Source organism: Monopterus albus, unplaced genomic scaffold (genome assembly GCF_001952655.1).
Source record: "Monopterus albus unplaced genomic scaffold, M_albus_1.0 scaffold10.1, whole genome shotgun sequence".
NCBI classification, from domain to species: domain Eukaryota; kingdom Metazoa; phylum Chordata; class Actinopteri; order Synbranchiformes; family Synbranchidae; genus Monopterus; species Monopterus albus.
In genome coordinates this window covers 1,925,693-1,944,951 of record NW_018127890.1, presented here as the reverse complement: position 1 = coordinate 1,944,951, position 19,259 = coordinate 1,925,693, and the positions used below count along the sequence as shown (strand labels likewise).

General features: G+C 40.3%; 1 protein-coding gene across 5 annotated transcripts in view; it reads right to left on the bottom strand.

Annotated features, from left to right (window-relative positions):
- Nucleotides 1-19,259, bottom strand: part of mdga1 (MAM domain containing glycosylphosphatidylinositol anchor 1) — a 177,489-nt gene that overhangs the window by 68,689 nt on the left and 89,541 nt on the right. The gene's annotated exons all lie outside the window — the stretch shown is intronic.

Below are 19,259 nucleotides of genomic sequence, written 5' to 3'. Positions count from 1 at the left end.
GCCTCTATAATCCTCTGTCAGCAACAGGCCTTCAGCCTGGGCAGCTGTAAACGATATCCACCTCTTGATTCTGCCAAGTGCGCATGTGTGCGTGAAAGAGATCTGGCAAAAGAACAAGTACCTTTGTATACTCGAATCTGGGAAGATTGTGTGTTTGTCCAATACTGGCACAGAATTTCTGTATGATTTTTCCAGATCATTTGCAGCAGAGGGGGAATCCTAGCTGACTACTGCCCTGTTAGTGTGTGTCTGTCAGATAGTGAGTGAGTGTGACTATTTGCTGTTTGTCTGTTTCGTGACACCAAGGTTGAATGTGGAGAAAATGGAAAGTGACAGACTGAAACAGACTGAAGCAGATACAGACAAGCAGGCTCTCAAAAACATCACACAAGTGTAAATGGACAAACAGGTCTGCAAGAGGATTCTCACTGCATGGGCAGCATATTTTGCCCATACATATAATATAGTACATTTAGGCCACATATTCACATACTGACTGGTTATTATTGCATGCTTTAAAAACATGAAGGTAAAAAACTTCCCTCTTCCATCTTTAATATGATACTTTTTGCAAAAAAAAGAAACAAAACTAACATTAACCAGTGGAAAAACTGATGACAATACTTTCTTTTTTCATGACAATTGTGTTGTTAAAACCTCTGAAATCCAAACTCCCAGGGTGAGTTCAACTTTACTCAGTATGGTCTCTTAAGTAAATAGAGAAACAAGATGAAACTGCAAGTGTACAGAAATACAATATGAAACTTTAATGAAGCTTTTGATTTCCCCAAAGTCCTGTCTTTGTACACAGCTTAGATCAATTGCACTGCACTGCTTTTATTAGCCACAGCTTTTAATGCACATCTACACCTCGAAATTTCAAGCTAGACTGGGGTCTGACATTGTCTTCTGCTGTTTACTGTCATGCTGACAAAAACACGTTTTACTGTAGTTCTGCCATAAAGCGTGGCCCTTAAAATAGACAAAGGTGTTTGGATAAAGTTCACAATAACGTATTTTTTCTAAAATTAATACTAGGCGATAAAAAGTGACACCTCTGGAGCTTAAGAGCAAATCAGAAGTTCTAATAATTTTTGCATTTGAGAGCGTACAGTTTTGTAAGAGCAGAATCAGATTTGAGAGCTTAATCCTGGCCGCGTATGCACTCAAATCCGAGTCTGCGCTCTCAGATTTCTCCACTGGGGTTTGTGTGATAGATTGTCCATGCCAGCAGTTTCGGAAGCGCAGAATACATGTTCCAAGCGCTATTCAGTTTGCAAATCAGACTTTGAGGGCATGCAGGCACTGATTTGTAAGAGCAGAAACAGATTTGAGAGCAAGGGAGGACAGAATTGTGTGTTTAACAGATGATTTTGAACAAGCAGCGAGGATCCTCCCTTGCTCTCAAATCTGATTCTGCTCTTACAAGTCCATTCCTGCACTCTCAAATTCTAATTTGCAAACTGAAGAGAACTTGCACCTTGTTTCGTGCACCTTCAAAATATTTGCCGTGGACAATCTTTCAGACAAACCCCAGTGGAAAAATCTGACCTGGATTAAGCTCTCAAATCTGATTCTGTAGTCCTGTTATTCATAGTCCCAAGAGTATATATCTAATCCATCTGATTGTGTACAAAGCTATTAATATTGCTGAAACAGTTTCACTCTTCTTGCTTTATACTGCACTGTTGTTTTCAATCACTGGCTTTTATGAGCTAAAGACCAGGGGTTTAATGAAAAGAGACACAAAAGATTTGTGAGGTTAAAAACCAAAAGCAATTTTCATTATTATACCAAAAAACTGAGTAGAAAAAAATCTGCCTTTTTACTTCTGAATGCTACATTTCAAACACAGCCAATGGTCTCGTTATTTCCAAATGTAGGCCTTGTGCATGTTTTATGCCATCTTTAAGGCAATGTCTATGAGCAGAATGCTGAATAATTGACGAGACGTGGAGCTGGATCAAAGAGCAACTCTGCCTCTGTTTGTGGCTCTCTGTATGCACAGGCTTTTCTGCCTGTGTGTGGCTGTGTGCACTCACTTGTGTGTTTGTGATAATGTACAGTATGTGTGTGTGGTTGATAGCCAGAGGAAGTGATTTCAGTCTGTGTGCAAAAATGAAAAGACAAACAGAGTTGGTTGCTTTTTCAATAGTTGGTGTGATGATTGCTTATTAGTGCAGACTGAAAGATGTTTGGACTCTCTTTTCTAGAAGCCGTTTTTTCAATGGAAAGCTGTTTCCTACCTGGCAAACTCCATATTTTTGAGCTTTTCATCAGTCATACATGTGTCAGTTACATTCAAATGTCCATGACACAACACCCAACAAATTCAGGTTTAGGTTGTCACTTCCACATACAGTATGTTTGGCATATGCACAAGGGAACAAAATGTCATTCCTTATGGACCTCAGTGCAACACGGCAGTCGTAAGGCTAAGAGTGAGCAAAAACATGGGTATAAACAAGGTACAGTGTATTTTTAAATAGAGTATTTTCAGCCCAGTCTTACAGCAATAATAGCTATGTTGGTCCACAGTGTAAAACGTAGTAGTGTCACAATAACGGCTGTGAAATTGTGTCATGGCAACGTTTGTTGTATCGCAGACCATTGTCTGTCTTCATGTTCTTGTTCTTGGTGTTTTATGGCGGTTGTCAAGCAAGAAAATGGTACATTACTGCCACCAGCTGAGGAGATGGAAACTAACATGTAGTGTCTGTTGAAGGCATACAGTTTAGAGCTTTACAAGTCAAAAACACTAGACGCTGGTGGTTGGGGGGCATGGATGAGTCAAACAAACACCCGATTTTCATGTAGAGAACTAGAGATCATGTCCTGTGTCAGATGCATTAAAGCTATTAAAATAACTATATTTTAGTAGTAGCAGTTTTCTTCAGGATCTAGCTCAGACAGTTCTGAAGATACATCAGATCTGTTGACACCAGCTAGAATTTGCAGGTCTGCATTATTTGTTGTCTCACAGTAACAGGTTTTCTGTGAGCCCTATAAATTTGAAAATTCTGGATCAGCAGATCTGGAATATTACTTGGATCAAGATCATACTTTGGTGCCTGGTAGATCTTAGGTGGATGTTACTGTGCAATTTTTGTCCAAGCACTGTAGGCTTTGTGTATGATGTTAGAAACTAAAATATCGATAAGGTTGAAGTATTATTGTAAAAATTCCTGAATCAAAATTAATTGTCAGCACCAAAATTGAATGGATTGTTCTGTGGGCTGTACCTCTTCAAAGAATTTCATCCCAATCATCCCATTCTTAACGTTTTGAGCTTTGTTGTGAACAAACAAAAAACCAACAAGCACCAGTTGTAACTTAACCTCTGTGGTGCAGGTTATTAATTGACTTGATTCCAGTGCCAGTAACCTCCTAAAGACAATCACCTGTTCAACCATTTTGTTTTGTGTTGAGTGGAACATGCTCCTTATCATATCTGTTAAGCATGAATATTGTGTGTTGGTCTCTCGCTGTTGGCTCCAGCCCCCCAGAGACCCTCGTTAGGAGAAGTGGTATACATAATAGATGGATGGATGGATGGATGGATGGATGATCTCTCCCTGTCTTCTTTTTTTCTCCTATACAGTTTTTGTCTGACTTGTTTTGAAAATTAATATATTCTACAGTGACCTTCAGTGAATTGCAGTGATTACTGTTCTGTTTATTAGTAATAATACACTTGCTGTTCTGTGTTGTACAACAGAGAGCTGTTATTACTCACACAATCACATCCCCTCACCCAACCACCCACACACATACACACCACACTGCACACACGCACCACATCACACCACACCTCATTCTCCTCCATCGCACGCTCACAGTCAATTTAACCTGTCATCTTCTCTTTGGTCCCCTAATGGCCATATACTCCTAGAGCGCTATTAGTGTACAGGACATGTTATTGGAAATCAAAGAGGATTTGGAGTCCAGGGCGTCTACCTGCAGGGGAAAGCACCCAGCAGAGGTCAACTTGTTACAAAAACACACTCGGTCATCTCTGAAAGCCAGGATGGATTGCTTCTCAGTAAATCATCATTGCCACAGATACTCTGGTTATTTTGGAGACATTTTTGAGGTGTATAATCATAAAGAACTGAAGGTATGCAGACATCTTGAAGGCCATAGCATATGATTCACATCACTTCATCCTCATCACACCATTCAGTGACCCCTTGCGTCCTATGGATGGGGGCACTGTCATCCTGGAAGAGACCTGTCATTTATTCAGGTTTTTCCTTTAGTTTATCACGCACTGAACTGTTGTGCCTGTGAAATTATGTTAGTACAATGGGAGAAAGGGAACTGGAGGTAAAAAGTTGATAGAGTATTAAATAAAAGCAAAGTAGTGAGAGAAAGACAGAGAGAAAACATAAATAGACAGTAGGGGCGTAACGATCCATCAATCTGGATCGATTCATCAATCAAAAACCTAGTGATCTGATGGCATCGATGCAAAACGTAAACATCAATGTTTTGTAAGCAGGGACGTGAGCAGGGGCTAAGCTACTGAAGTGTCTGATCCCTTCAGTCCACACCGACTCTGACCTCCATGCAGAATCACTGTTGTCAGAACAGCTGTTCGTCTGTCAGCAAGACAGTGACTGGACAAACGCTGTGTGGGGATTATGCTTTGTTAAACGCCCCAGCGGTAACACATGTATCACAATCATGTCTCAGAGCCAGTGAGGACGGACACATTTGATAAATTGGAGTTGTATATGTTGTGTGAGAGGGGCAAGTGACAAAATGCTTTCTATGAGAACTGGCCTTGACCTGTATCAGCTAGGAAAAATACACAGATAAAGTAAGACTTCCCATCAAAAACAAATTGTGGGTATGGAAATGTTCTGGATTAAAAAGGACACACATAACAGTAAGTATGAATGTTACGTTTTAAACATAACTCCCACTGCAATGTAGGAAATATGTTTGCCAGTGTTTTATGTATGTATGACAGTGTAAATGCTTCCTATCTCAAAAAGGTTTATTGAATTGGAAGGTTATCATTGTTTGCATTTAAATACCAATGAAAATGATCAGAGGAGCTCAATCATTTTTTTTAAAATTATACTTCTGTTACATCTTAGTTAATAAAAATATGTGTGTGAAACAGGCAGATAATATTGCTTGATATTGATCTCAGGCCCTGAATCAAGCCGAAATCAAGTCAAGGCTTATTTTTAGGTATCGGTCAACATCGGATCGCTGGCATAAAGAATCGATACAGGATCGTATCGTGATGAAAATGGTGATTTACAGCCCTGATAGACAAAGATGGTGATATTACATTACAAATGAAAACACAAAGAGGAGAGAGCAGGAAGAAGGTGGCCAGAAATATACTGTCAAAAAGAAATACAGTAGCTCAGTGACACTGCAGTATATAGAAAACAAACTTACTTGAGGGAAGCACTGATTGAAAGTTTTTGGAAAAACAATGATTTGCCATGCTTACTGTATATAATAATAATGACTACTACTACTGTGGTCTTTGGAAAAAGGTGGCAGCCGGTCCGGGGTGGACCCCGCCAGTCAGCTGGGATTGGGTCCACCCCCCAAACCTTCTTAAGGAATAAATGGTATAGATAATGGATGGATGGATGGATGGATAACTGGTACAAATGCTGAGGGCACAATTATTCCTGATGAAAAGCCACAGCATTCTGGTTCAGGTTGACAAGAAGCTACATGCTTCTTCATTAGCAAACATCAGAACTGAGTATGAGGAGCTAGCGGAAGGTAAACAAAGCAGAGAGCTCAGGTAAGGTCGTGCGCATGTGCAGTTGACTATGACTCATACTAATTTCAGGAAATTATTGTTGCTCAGAGCTCTGAGGTGCATGGTGTGTTTCTCTGATGTGTTTTTAATCGTTTTCAAACAACAACGGAGATCTATTGCACAGACAAACAAGCTAAACCAGGACTGACAGCTGACAGACATTAATCATGAGCAGAGGCAATCTATTGTCCATTTTAGTCTCTGTATGGTGATTGCTGAAAATACTATCAATATAGAAATTGACTGGACTTGTTCTTTAAGCTAATAAAAAACTGAGCACACAGCTCTTCACTTTCGACTGCAGTCATCCTCTAACTTTCTTGATAATGGCAAGGAATGCAAAGACCATAGCATCTTGTATTAAATCTTGGGGTGTTAGGATTAACAGCAAGACACAGGAGTCTGTGTTAAGAAGAATTACAAAATGAATCTTCTTGTGAATTTACTGAAAATGGTGTGTTTTCGTTGAGCCAGCATATTACGCTCAAGCCTTAATTATGCTTTTGTCAGCAAAGAGCCTGGGAAATGCTATTAAACATTCATGATGGTATGACTCTATTATTTTAGGCCATAAAAAGACTAATTTGGACATGGTTATTTACTGTGAGTGTGGTGGTGTAGCTGTGCAGCAGCAGTGGCAGCAGAGAGGGTGCTAAGGGACAAGAGAAATAGTTCACTCAGCCTAAAACAACACACGCACAGCAAAAACACGCACAAAATCTTACACAAGGGCACACACAGTTCTGCAATAACACATACACACGCATCTAGACACACATATGTCTACACACAAATATGCACTCAACAACAAATACCTCATGGCCAAAACAACATGTGACGCTCAGCTCCCTCGCTGCAGCCCTGAGGGCAAAAACAAGAAGGTCCTCCTGTGTCTTTTTAAGTGTCTTCTGATGTTTTCCATGGGGAGCAGAGAGGATAAAGAATGCCCTTCCTCCTCATAGTGTGGTCATGTGCACACCTGCATCATGGTGCCACAGCTGGTTTTCATGCATTCCAGTGTGAACACTATTTTAATGCTGGGTTCAAAGAAAACAGCATGATGTGTGTAACTGCTCCTTCAAGGTGACAAAAGAAACATGCTGCTTTTTTTTTTTTACACCTGTGTCAGTTCACATGTACTTTATACACATTCAGATGCTTCTCCCTCACACAAACACACATCAGTGAGTGCGACAAATGTATGATGAAAAACCCCTTGGCTTGTTGTGGCTTTAATTAGCTCTGTGGCGTGCAGGGCAATGTGGACCACGGCAATATAGCGCATGGAGAACACATATAAACACAGACACAAAGTTATATGAGCCGCCACTGCTCTTAAAATTATTAAACTGCTTGTGTTTTATTGTGTTGTGTTGTGGGACAAACATTATAATCGGAGGCAAGCTACACAATCTGCCTTTATTAAAACAACTCACACCACTTCTATGGATTCCTGCTCAGATACTAAAGTGGTATTTTGGCACAGCTTCACTTTCATTGTCTCATGGTTAATAGGAGCTGGTGAACAAATAAATAAACAAGAGTGAGGAGACTCCCGAGGTAATAACGGGCCTGAAAACTCAGGATGCATTAGTCTCAGTCAGTAGCTGGGATAGTTTTAGTCACTTTTTTGGTTTGAAGCACACAGTACTGTAGAAGATGAGTAGATTTAGATACCGTAAAATTACATGCTAGGCGATATATGCAGTGATAAAGCATCATGTTGCATTAAAAATAACATTGTAGAGGACAGACATTGTATCAAAATGACACAAGTCACAATTTTATCAAAAATAATAAATAAATTTGAGTCATTCTGGTATTATGTTCCAGTTACATGAATATACTGACAGCTCAGTGGATATTAACTGAATAGGTTGTGGAAATCCCACATAGCTAAACTGACCATATTCAACTTTTATTGCTGTCATGGTCTTGACATCAACCTTACTCATCCTGCCTGTTTGCCTGTATTCTGTTAGTCACGACAAGTACAGAATTCACCAAGCATGTGCTCACACATACACAGTTAAGCAGTTCAAAATCCACCACGGGATACAAGCATTTTTGAAGTTGAGGTAATAAATAAAGATGTGGCAAGTACATGTGTGGTTTTATTGGGCCACAAGCTATACGGCAAATTTAACTCAATGTCTATTAATGTCATTCCCTCAACAATTAAACCAAGAGTATCTTATAACCCACAGGTCAGAGGTTGGGCAGTTCTCAGCAGGAGCTGATTACAAGACCTACCAGGCTGCCCTCAAGCAAGACACCGAAACCCACCTGCTTACATGACAAATATTGAACAGGTGATGAAAAACATTGATTATAATTTTTAGAAGGAAAAGCATTATTATCCATCCATCCATTATCTATACCGCTTATTCCTGAATAGATTTGTGGGGGAGCTGACGCCAATCCCAGCTGACATCGGTCGAGAGGCAGGGTCCACCCTGGACAAGTCAAAAAGCATTATTAACTTTTTAAAAATAGTAGACTTGTCTTTTATGCTACTTCAAACAGTAAAGCCTTTTCCAGGAGAGATCTGAGCGTATAACACGATATAGACCTGAGTAGTCCCAGTTGTCCCTTCATGGATCATTGCCCTTTTCAGTGAACGTGCCCTTTTCATAGTATGGATCTCAGAGGAGACTGCGAAAACAGCCCCACCCCCACCCAAAAAAATGTACCTGTTACGTCCGTGACCCGGGCCGCCCCATGTACCTCGGTAGCAGGCACAGGTGGTTCCAGCAGCTCCGCCCCCGCACAGGTGAGGGTGCATTCCAGGCGACGAGGCACACCTGCTCTCCATTATCGGAGCAGTATATAGGGTCAGCGTTGGTGCGTCCTCGTCGCCAGATTATTATGTGTTATCCTGTTGGTAACCACGTTTCATGTTCATGTCAAGGCCTCAAGTTTATGGACCGTTGTTTGATCTGCGCTCCTTTCGCAACGTTGTGAACTGTTATTGCGCATTGTTCTGTTGTATCGGTTTTCGTGCCCTTCTCACATTTAAAGGAGTTTTTGGTTTTTGGACTGCTTTTTGTGAATTGCTCCTCCTCTCAGAGCTCCAAGGCAATCCTGGGACAGCACCACCATCTTACGTCGCACCGCTCAGCTACCAGCGTTGCCTCATCAGGGGACCCACACACCGAACCCGAGATCTCTGGCACCAGTCTCCCCCTCCCTGGACTACTCCCTGGGCCTGCGGCGCACTCAGCTGTTCAGGTCCCCAGAGTGACTACCAGAAACAATCTATACCATACCTGCTGCTTGTTCTTAAATTCTCTCTCTGTTCTTATGTAGCGAGCAACGCCTCTCATTCACCCCGGGAGACAGTAGTCCAGTCAACTCAGTGTGCCCAGCTGCCCCAGGATCAGCGGACGAGACTCTGTTTTGTTTGTTTTCGTGGAGCATTAAATACGTTTTTCTTGTCTAACATGGGTCCGAATCTGCATATTTACTGGGTCCTAAACAACTCACACACAGCTCGTCGTAACAGTACCTTTACTGTCACAGCCCGTTGTATGTTCCACAACAACAAATGTACACATCTTTTGCTTTGGTTGCCTTGGTGTTCACAGTGCCTCTGTGACTGCCATTCTGCTAGCTTCCTATCAACAGTTCCTGTGTCTTGATCACCAAACCTGGATATTTGATCTTAGTATGATGCCAGAGCATACGTGGTCTCATACTGTCTTTAGTAAGCATTGCTTTGCATATGATGCACAGTGAAGCATCATCAGGACCAATCCATGAAAATTCATTCATTCGTTTTTTCTGGTTTTTTTTCTAGTTACTCATGCTGTGCCTCCCCTGAAGTCCTCTGATGCCCCCCAAGGAGAGGCGCGCCTCACACTTTGAAAACCACTGCCCTAGTACAAATGTCTCATTGTGTCTTTTGACTGATATGGCATTCATATTTACAGTGTTTACTGTGGAGATGAGGGAGCTTAGCATATGGCCTTCACAGTGTTTTATAGGGTCAGACTCAGGTCATGGGGAGTTTTTCAAACTAATGCAATATTATGAGCCCATCCATGGGTGCTTGTATCAGAGTACAATCTAATTTACTTGATAAATACTGCACCTGTGAAATTCTATATATAAATTAGTGCAATATACAACACTTGTAACTGGCAGAATAAATCAATACCTATGGTTAAATTAGATGTGACAATAAAATAAGAGCTACCGAAACACCCATCACACCATTGTGTATAGGCACACGCACACACATGTCTGGTAGCCAATATGTTATTTACTTGTGTTACAAGTCTCCATCTTTAAATTGGCCAGATAACTAATACTACAATATCAAATGAACCCGATAAAACCTAAATGTGTGAAAACCTTACAGAAAGGACATGGATGAGTCCCCCTCTTGCAGAAGTCAGGTTCTGCCATGGAGGATCTACTCTAAATCAAAATATAGCTTTTCAGGCCACCAACAATGCTCAAAGTGTTATTTTAAAACCTGCCCACAGTGAACCTCTTACGTTATTAGGCAATGCTTTGAGCGAGAACTTCACCTGGCTGTGGCTTCGATGGTTATTGCCTCCGGACTGATTTGTGTGGCTTTGCCTGCACTCTCAAAGTGCTGAGCTAGCCCAGTCTTAAGAATATTTAACACCTCGGGACTACAGTAGTGCACCCACCTGACACCCATTTCAAAATTTTTGCTAGGCTTATATTCTTTACTTCTTTTAAAATCTAACAGTTTTTTTTTTCTGTCCTGCCATACTTTTTCTACCGAGACGGGGATCATCTTCTCAGGATGAAACACATGTTTACATTTGTGTTTAATATTGTACATGTCCCCTTACAAATAAAAGTTGAAATAAAAAGTAAAAATTTACAATGAAGACCCAACCAGTCAAACTGGAGACATGACAAGATTTGGGAACGTCTGTTGTTAAGGACCAATGTTGAAATTGTCAGAAAAATTCTAGGTATAGCAAGAGACTTTTTTTTTATTTTTATGACCAAACGACAAACCCACTACGTGACCACAACAGTTCTCACCTCTTGCACATTCTACCCAGGCCACCCCACATTTGGCTTAAACCAAACGAAGAATTCCCATCAGGTAAGAACATGTCTGGCATGGACTATCTCCTGTTTTGGCCTATATTTGTGAAAGGGAAACTCTGTACAAAGTCCAGACCTGATTTTGCAAACAATGAGCGGAGTTCAACCAGAGCTCTGGCTCTTTCTCTGCTAACTTTTAATTCTCTCTTTTTCAAGTCATTCTCTTCTCAAGCTCGATTTTTTTCTCAGACTGATAAAAACAACTGATGAAAACAGATCTGGAGCTAAATCATTGCTTCATCAAGTGATGATAAAATTGGTGCCTTTTCTACACTGACAAGGTATTCATCTGTTGACACTTCTGGCAGCTTCTCCTGCACTTTTCATCTCTTCACGTTGGTCTAAGACTGACACTGATCTCATATCGACAGTGGCTCTCTTCTTTCCTGTTAACATTTTTCTACATTTTTCTGATCTTGGATATTTCTATGTTTCATGACCACCTAATCCTCTAGTCTTTGCCCTTTTGTCTTCATTCGAATCCCATTTCAATTTTTCTATCTGCTGATACACAGGCTGTGAGCCTGCCCCCAGGCACCTCCCATACTTTATAACACTGCCTTCATTACCCAGCCCGCTGCAACTGGCCATAAATGAAAAACTGAAGATGTGGGAGGAGGGAAAGGACAAGAAAGGAAAAGGAAGGAGTATAGGCAAGGAGAGAAAAGGGTCAAAACCCATAGAACAAGTCAATTATAAAGCAGATAGTAAGGGTTGAGATGGAGTGTGAGAGAGGATGACAGGGAGCAGGAGGAGCAGTACACAGAATGGAAAGGGAAAAAAGAGAGAAAGATCAAAGACATAAAATCTAAGTTGGAAGTTATTGGAGGTTGGCTGGATGAAAAATACCATCACCATAAAATAATATTAGAATTGGTCTGGCCTTATGGCGTTGATGAATACAGATGCTGCCCGGTGGGGTCTTTGGCTGGGGGAAGCTGGCTAATTTGACCAGCCCTCCTACTTGTGAGGGCAGTAAAAGATATAAAGGAAATGAAAGGTTCACTGTCACTTGTTTAGTTTATAGCCCCGCATTTCCATCTCATGGTAGGTTTAGGTGTCATACAGAAGACCCACTCACTAGGAATAGAAACCAGCAGGGGAGTCACCAAGTGTGCCGGATTTATCATTAACATCCCTAAACTGAACTACAAACTGGAGCAGAAATGGACCTGCTGCAGCTTTAAATAAATATAAAGTAAGTACAAAAGTCAAATCTTCTCTCAATCTTACACTGAAATTCGAGCTTATTTTACCCTCACCTCCCTCCACATGCTGTCAATAATTGGCTCAGAGGGTCCATGAATACGAGCAAACTGATGACAGCTGACTGAAACGACACTAGCTGAAACCTGATCAGCTATATTGACTGGAAGGTATAGAGAAGACAGCTGGATGTCTTCGATACTGCAACATGGTAATGCCATTTACAGTATGGCAGGCAATGCACAAACCCTGCAAAGGTCACTGATCACACAGGAAGCGAAAGAAATAAAAAGCACTATCCTTAATAAAAGCAACATCCAGTATGTTTTAATGAATCAGTTTTGGTGTTGTTATACCCAGCCTATGGTGAAAATCCATGTAATGTTAATGCTTATATTGTCAAATTAGTCAAGTCAAGTCAAGATTTTTATTTGCCATGTATGCATAAGCAGACAGTCTAGGCATATAGGAATTCTTGTGCAGCTCTCCTTTGGAGTCAAGTAAGGAGTCAAAAGCCAGAAAGAACATTTAGTCTTAAAATAAAAAAGTTACATAAAAGCAACAAAGTATTAAAAACCACAGCACACAAAAATAGGGTAACAGTATTTTCCCAGTGACTTTCAAACATCGCACTTAGTAATTCACTTAGTGTTAAAATAAAAAGTTATGTAAAGGGAACAAAGCATTAAAGCTGTGATACACAAAAATAGGACAATAGTATTATTTCTTCTCAACAGCCACCAACATATTTTGTTTCCTATGCATGAAAATATATGTTGCTATAGGTGGGAGCACTATACAACAGGATATTTAATTGCGCAACACAAACAGTATATTTAGTAAATGTTTCCATCCTCACGTCTTTTGGCTGCCTCTGTTTTACACTGTCACTTGATTCATGCTTCATTCCTGTGCAACAGTTATTTTCCCTGAGAAAAATATCAGTGTGTGCTACGCGAGCTGGTGGTAAGGTCAACAACATTTCCAGTCTGCACTGCATTGTATAACCTTCATAGAGAAGAGAGAGTCAATAAATAAGGGAGAAAAAACACTTTTCAGATAAAGCTGACCAAATGACAGGGACAAGTGGAGTGGTTTTATCTCCTCACCGTCTGCAGGACAGTTTAAAACCAGACCATCCTTCACCGGTGTGTTTGTGCAGTCACTGTGTGCCTGTGGTCTTGCTACTAACTGCTTCAATACTTTTTGGGTGACCCCACTCAATACATAATTAGTTTGATAAATGTGTCAGAAGAAAACTGATTTTAAATAAAATGTGAAAAAAATCTATAAAAGAAATTTTTCAATATAATATTTTTAATATTTTTTATATAAAAGTCCAAAAAGATAAGTGTTACATGGACCAGTAAAACAGTCCCTCTATCTTGTTTCTACCCAGTAAAATGATACTAAAGTTTTACCTTACTTAGCTCCAGCTTATGACTCCCATGTTCTACAAACACTCAAGTCACAGAGATAATGATCTGGGAATGTACAAAACTGAGACATGCTGAACATTTAACCCCATACTGTTGTTTCTCAAAACTCAACCAAATTCTGATGGTATGTCCTGAATCCTCATAAACTCTTCTAAAGATGTAGAATCAAAAATAACCTGGTCTGGTCCAGGAAAAATATAATTTTAATCAGTTTATTTTCAGTTAAGCAAAGATGGTGACAGGAAATGATGTTGTCTCTCTCACTTTTTCTTTTGTGAAAGCTGAGCCTGAATATTTTTTGAAAGGTATTATAATATTATTACCATTGTATCATTGAAAATTAAGTGAAATTATTAATCATATTGATTAAATAATACGTTCATGAAGTTGAGTTGCATTTACACAAAGCCAGAGTGACAACATCATTTCCTGTCACCATCTTTTTAAATGAGAAGAATTGGCAAAGCCGAGAAACTAATTAAAATGGAAATTTCATGGACAGGACATCAGAATTTGGGTGAGTGTTATGAAACAACGGTACGGGGTTAAAACATTCGGCAAGTCTCAATTTTTCATTCTCTTCCCTTTAGCTTTTGTCTTTGTCAAACCTACTTTATGTTTAACAACGTCTTCAAACAGCTCTGCTCTTAAAATAGTTTAACTGTGATGTAGTGCCTCAGTGTGGAGGGGTGGGGACATAGGCGACCCCAAACCGTCATGGAAACCTATGTCACATATTACACTCACCCATCGGGAACCTGGGGTGAGGAAACTGTAGAGAGATCACAATGGGCATGCATACGTACAGTTACTTCAACTCATTCTTTCAAAATCTCATAATTGAACTCATTTATGTAGGGGCATATACACACACAGACACACACTATCATTCTTTCAAAATCTCATAATTGAACACATTTATGTAGGGGCATATACACAGACACAAACTCCAGTAGGTCACCAATATACAGTACTCACACCCAATCATCATGTTTCTGTTATAACTGCAAGGGGGCAGTCACTTAATAATGTCTTTATGATCTGGACAGGTATAAATCTCCAAAGAATTTAATATATACTTTGTGAGCATGCTCCACAAAGGAGGCTGTAAGTCTGCACCAAGATGATATGAAAGTATAAACTTTACACAAGCGTTAGACAAAAGGGAAACTGCTATAGGGACAGTTTGTTTCATGATAATTAGAACATAAACTTTAGCTGTCTTTGTGGTGATTAGGCACATTAACTATTGCTAAAAAGTGAAGAATATAATGCATTTCAAGTCTCTAATAAGAAGGTTTGTTGTACAGTGGAATTTGATACTTGCCGTTATGATCATAGACCATTTAAGTGATATGCATGAGGCATAAATCCTTGAGAGATTTCTCTGACTAAGATTATGGTTTGCTATTCAGTGGAGATGTTTGCAATCTAACCAATGTCTAAAATTGGAATCAGATACAAATACATTCTGCTGTGTCAGAGCAACCTGATACAGCTACTTGGTGCCTGAAGTTTAGATAAATTAAGCTCCATTGTGACAGCGTAATTGTAACATGTCATATTAAGCATATGCCTGGGAAGTTGTGGCAGGCTGATTGTGGTTTGTGCTCATCACCTCCATCTGCTCACCCATCTGTCTTCACAAATAAAGCTGATTTGCAAGCAAACTATGAAACTTCTCAAGTCACACTAATTGGGGACCTTTGATCAGGCTGTGTGAAAATGACCTAATTAATGTTGTGATACAAAACTAGTTGTATCCACAATTTTACACCTGGCTAATTTCACATCTACAGTAGCTATTGTAGCTGTCCCTGTTTATAAATGTGTGCGGCATTGATACTCCTCTTCTCTGTTTGTTTGGAAATCCTTACAGTAGTACCATTATATAGGTTCAGAATGAAGGACCTATGCAACAGCTACTGACATTTGTCAGTAGCTGTTGCTGTTCAGACCAAAAGTGTCCAAAAGCCTCTAGAAATATTGATCTTTATTTACGTTAAAATAGCAGAAGACCTGCTGGAAAACTATAGCACTTTACTTGTTAGAATTAGAATTTCACTGTCAACCTTCTAAGAGATGAGAACGGACTGGATTCTTTTGATGCCTTGTTGATATGACCCCAAAACCCAATGGAGAGATGGCCTCAGTGAAGAAATTAATGTCGGCTGGAACAGAGAAGAAGTTGTTTTATGGTGGAGACAACCAGAAGAACAAGAGAGGAAGTACATGGAGACAAAGCAGAGCCACAGCAGAGCGTCACTGCGTTACTCAATGACATGGTGCTGGGGAATCCCACAAGACCACTCAGTGGAGCCAGTGGAGTGGGAGGGGGCACAGCATGTTCCCCAAGGATAGGACAGAATATGAGACAGGACAGATGGCATCTTGGTGCCAGGAAAAGAGGAGGAAGTTAGCAGGCAGCCCAGTGTCTGATGAAAAGAGAAGCGAGGGGAAGAGAAGACTGGACAGTAGTTGTGAGGGAAAGTCTGGAGGAGTCCTTATGGAACTGAAAGAAAGTGAGGGAAGTAGGTGAGGCGCCTGCAGCCTGCTGAGCAGGATGCGGGCGGCTTGCTGCATGTTGCGAACAAAAGGTTCTGGAGCAGGATCAGCTGCATTACCTTTGAAAATGTTAAAGTTGAGATGATCCTGTGATGGAGAAGAAAATTTATCATCGGCAGGGGACATGATTGAACAGTCCACGGTGAGTAATCACACGCACTGTACGGTGTTCGAGCTGTCTGTCAAAAAGAGGAAGTGGAAGAGTAGTTTGAACAGGTGGTTTAAATGTAATGAGGAAACGAAGAGGCGTGTGTTCAGGCATGGTCCCACTCCTGAGCCTCAGATTAAAATTTCCATTTTGTTATTGTCTGTTATTCAAGTTCTTTGGTCTAAATGGAGTATTATACTTATATTCTACTGGCAGAGCAAAAATGGGAAGGGACTTAAAACACCAGCTTGATTGACTTTCATAGGAGAAATCTGCTGTGAAATAAAATAAAAAAAAATCTTAGAGCAGTAGATCTCAGCTGTATGTTGTTGTCTCCTACCACTTTCCAATCTGCCCACCAGACATCCTCAGACTTCTATCCCTGTCCCAGCCACCTGACTCCCAGTTCCACTTGCTAATGTCTCCTCCTCCCAATCACCAGACATTCCCCACCCACCTACACATCTGTAACCTTTTGTCATCTAATATGGTCACTTCGTCTGTCTGCTCCAAACCTCACGTGTGACACACTACAGCAAAATGAACATTTGTATTCGGTTTTCTTGTATGAAACTTTCACCCAGGAGTCAATGCAAAATGTTCACTTTAATATTCCTGAGTAGATCTACTGTTAACATTAGTGACTGTAGTTCAGTGGGTAGAGTGGTCTCAAGCTGCTCACACCCAGACAATCAGAAGTGAATCATTACAGTTCAATACATGACTGATATAACCTCGGCTGTAGTTACTGTACTATAAATCACCTCTTAGAGCTGTGCCTGTCAATATTTAACATTTTAGGCTGCCACCTGCTGCTTTCAATATAGTGTTTACCATTCAAGCTGAATGCCTACTTTTAGATTAACAGAGCCATTAACTCCTCCAACACTATTACAACTAACAAACACTGTAGTGCACAAACACCCACAGGTTTCTAAACACCTGCCAAATGAAGTGGCTGCTCCTTTGGAACATGCCATCCCATGCCAGTTCCTTCATTAACCCTGTGTGAGTTACTACTAATTGTCCCAGCTGAATGGTCCTTCACAGAAACCAAATGACCTCTTACACTGGAGAGGCTGGGGCCTGAGCAGGAGGCAGTATATAATTCTTGCTTAATGAACTAAGCAGTGGGTCCAGAGCAACAGCACTGTGACAGCATGATGTTTAAATGACAGAGCCACTGATACAGTTGAACTTTACAGATGCTCTGGCTCAATGTGAAGGCAATTTTTGAAGGCTCACTGATGTCAGGCACTTCACCTGGAAGACCACATATTTTAGATTCCTGTAATTATAAGATTTGGGACCAGTTCACTGTCTGACAATTGTAAAAAAAAAAAACAATAACTAAATTAACTACATAAAAAATTTTAGTTTGTTGAGTCAAATAAAGAAAGTCTGGTACAAATCCTAATTTTAGCAAATTCAGTGATTAATGGACTGAAATACTCAGTGGACAAAAAATAAGCAAACAAGAAAGTGTATTCCATTTGCAATGAACTAAGCCCATAGCCTTCATGGAGATGAGGTTGAACATCAACAGCTGACCCTTAAAAGTTTGACATATAGCAGCCCCATTATGCAAATCAGTGTGATTTATAAGCATATCTTTACATGAGTGGCAGATTTTATTTACATGTACATTGTAAGAATTATTGCCTTTAAAGTATTAAAATGCTGACCTGTAATCACATCACTTCTATCAGACAGATTGTTTTTATTTTTACATACCAGAACACGATAACTAAATGCATTATTTCAGCTATCACACCAACGATAGTAAATCTGCTTCTCCTGGTGTGAGAATACTACTAACAAATAATAAACCAGTGAATTTAAAAAAAAACTTAAATCATAAGACTGCATTGCTAACAGTATATTGTATGCAGGATGCTTGTTGAGGACTACCAAACATTACTACCTGTGTCTGTATTCTCTTGGACACAGAGGCCTTTATCTCCAGTTCTGGCTTATTTGATGTCTCAGTATGTTCCTCTATCAAGGTGACACCAACACACACAGGGAATGCACACGTCTGACAGTAAAAGATGCTTTTTGCTTGAAGTTAAAGGTTCTGCTAAAGACTCCCCCACCCACCTCTCCCCGGCTCTTTGCACACAGTGTCTGGTAGCAAGAAAACATAATTAGAACAAGGTGAATGTCTGAAGCATAAAGATCCATTAGTAACAGATCTGATACATTACAGGCTGTCTTTACAAAGGTGAGGAATGAATAAAGCAAATAGAAACCACAAGTCTCAAAGGGGCGACACTCCTCTTTCACCCACACTGTATTTAACATCAAGGACTGCTAGCAGTGACCATATGTTAGCATGCTAGCAGGTATCTGATAGTTCCTCTGTTAGCACAAGCAATTTAGTTCTTAAATGTTCTTGTCTAGACATGAGTAAGAACCGGAAATTTCAGCGACTGGTTAATTTTACCATCTTGTTGTGTTACACAGCACTACTTCTAATTTGTATTTTGTGGATGTTTCTTGAAGAAACTCTGCACAGAATAACACCCAGGTATTTGATTATGAATGGCAAGATAAAGAAAAATAGTATAATAAAGATAAATGCCTGTTATTAACAATTTAAACTGAAAAAACAATGTGATCAACAAATGTCGGGTGAAGTAACAACAACTAATTAAGAGTATTAATTAAGATTTTACACATTGTCTGATAAATCCAGGAACAGGACATGGTGTCTCTCAGCTACACCCCCCTCCATGACTCTCTGCTGCCTACAGCCCTCCTGTTGTTATTCTAGCTTCTCTACACTGTGTTGTCAAAGTACAGTCTGTAAATCAGCCCCGCCTGCCACCTAGACAAGGTTAGAAGAAGGGTTTTTCCAGCCACCAGGGGGCAATTTGGGGGTTCAGTGTCTTGCCCAAGGACACTTTAACATGTGGACTGCAGGCACTGAGATTCAACCTTCTGGTTGGCAGATGACCGCTCTACCCACTGATCCACAGTTGTTCTACCCCAAACCAGTGGCTGCCAG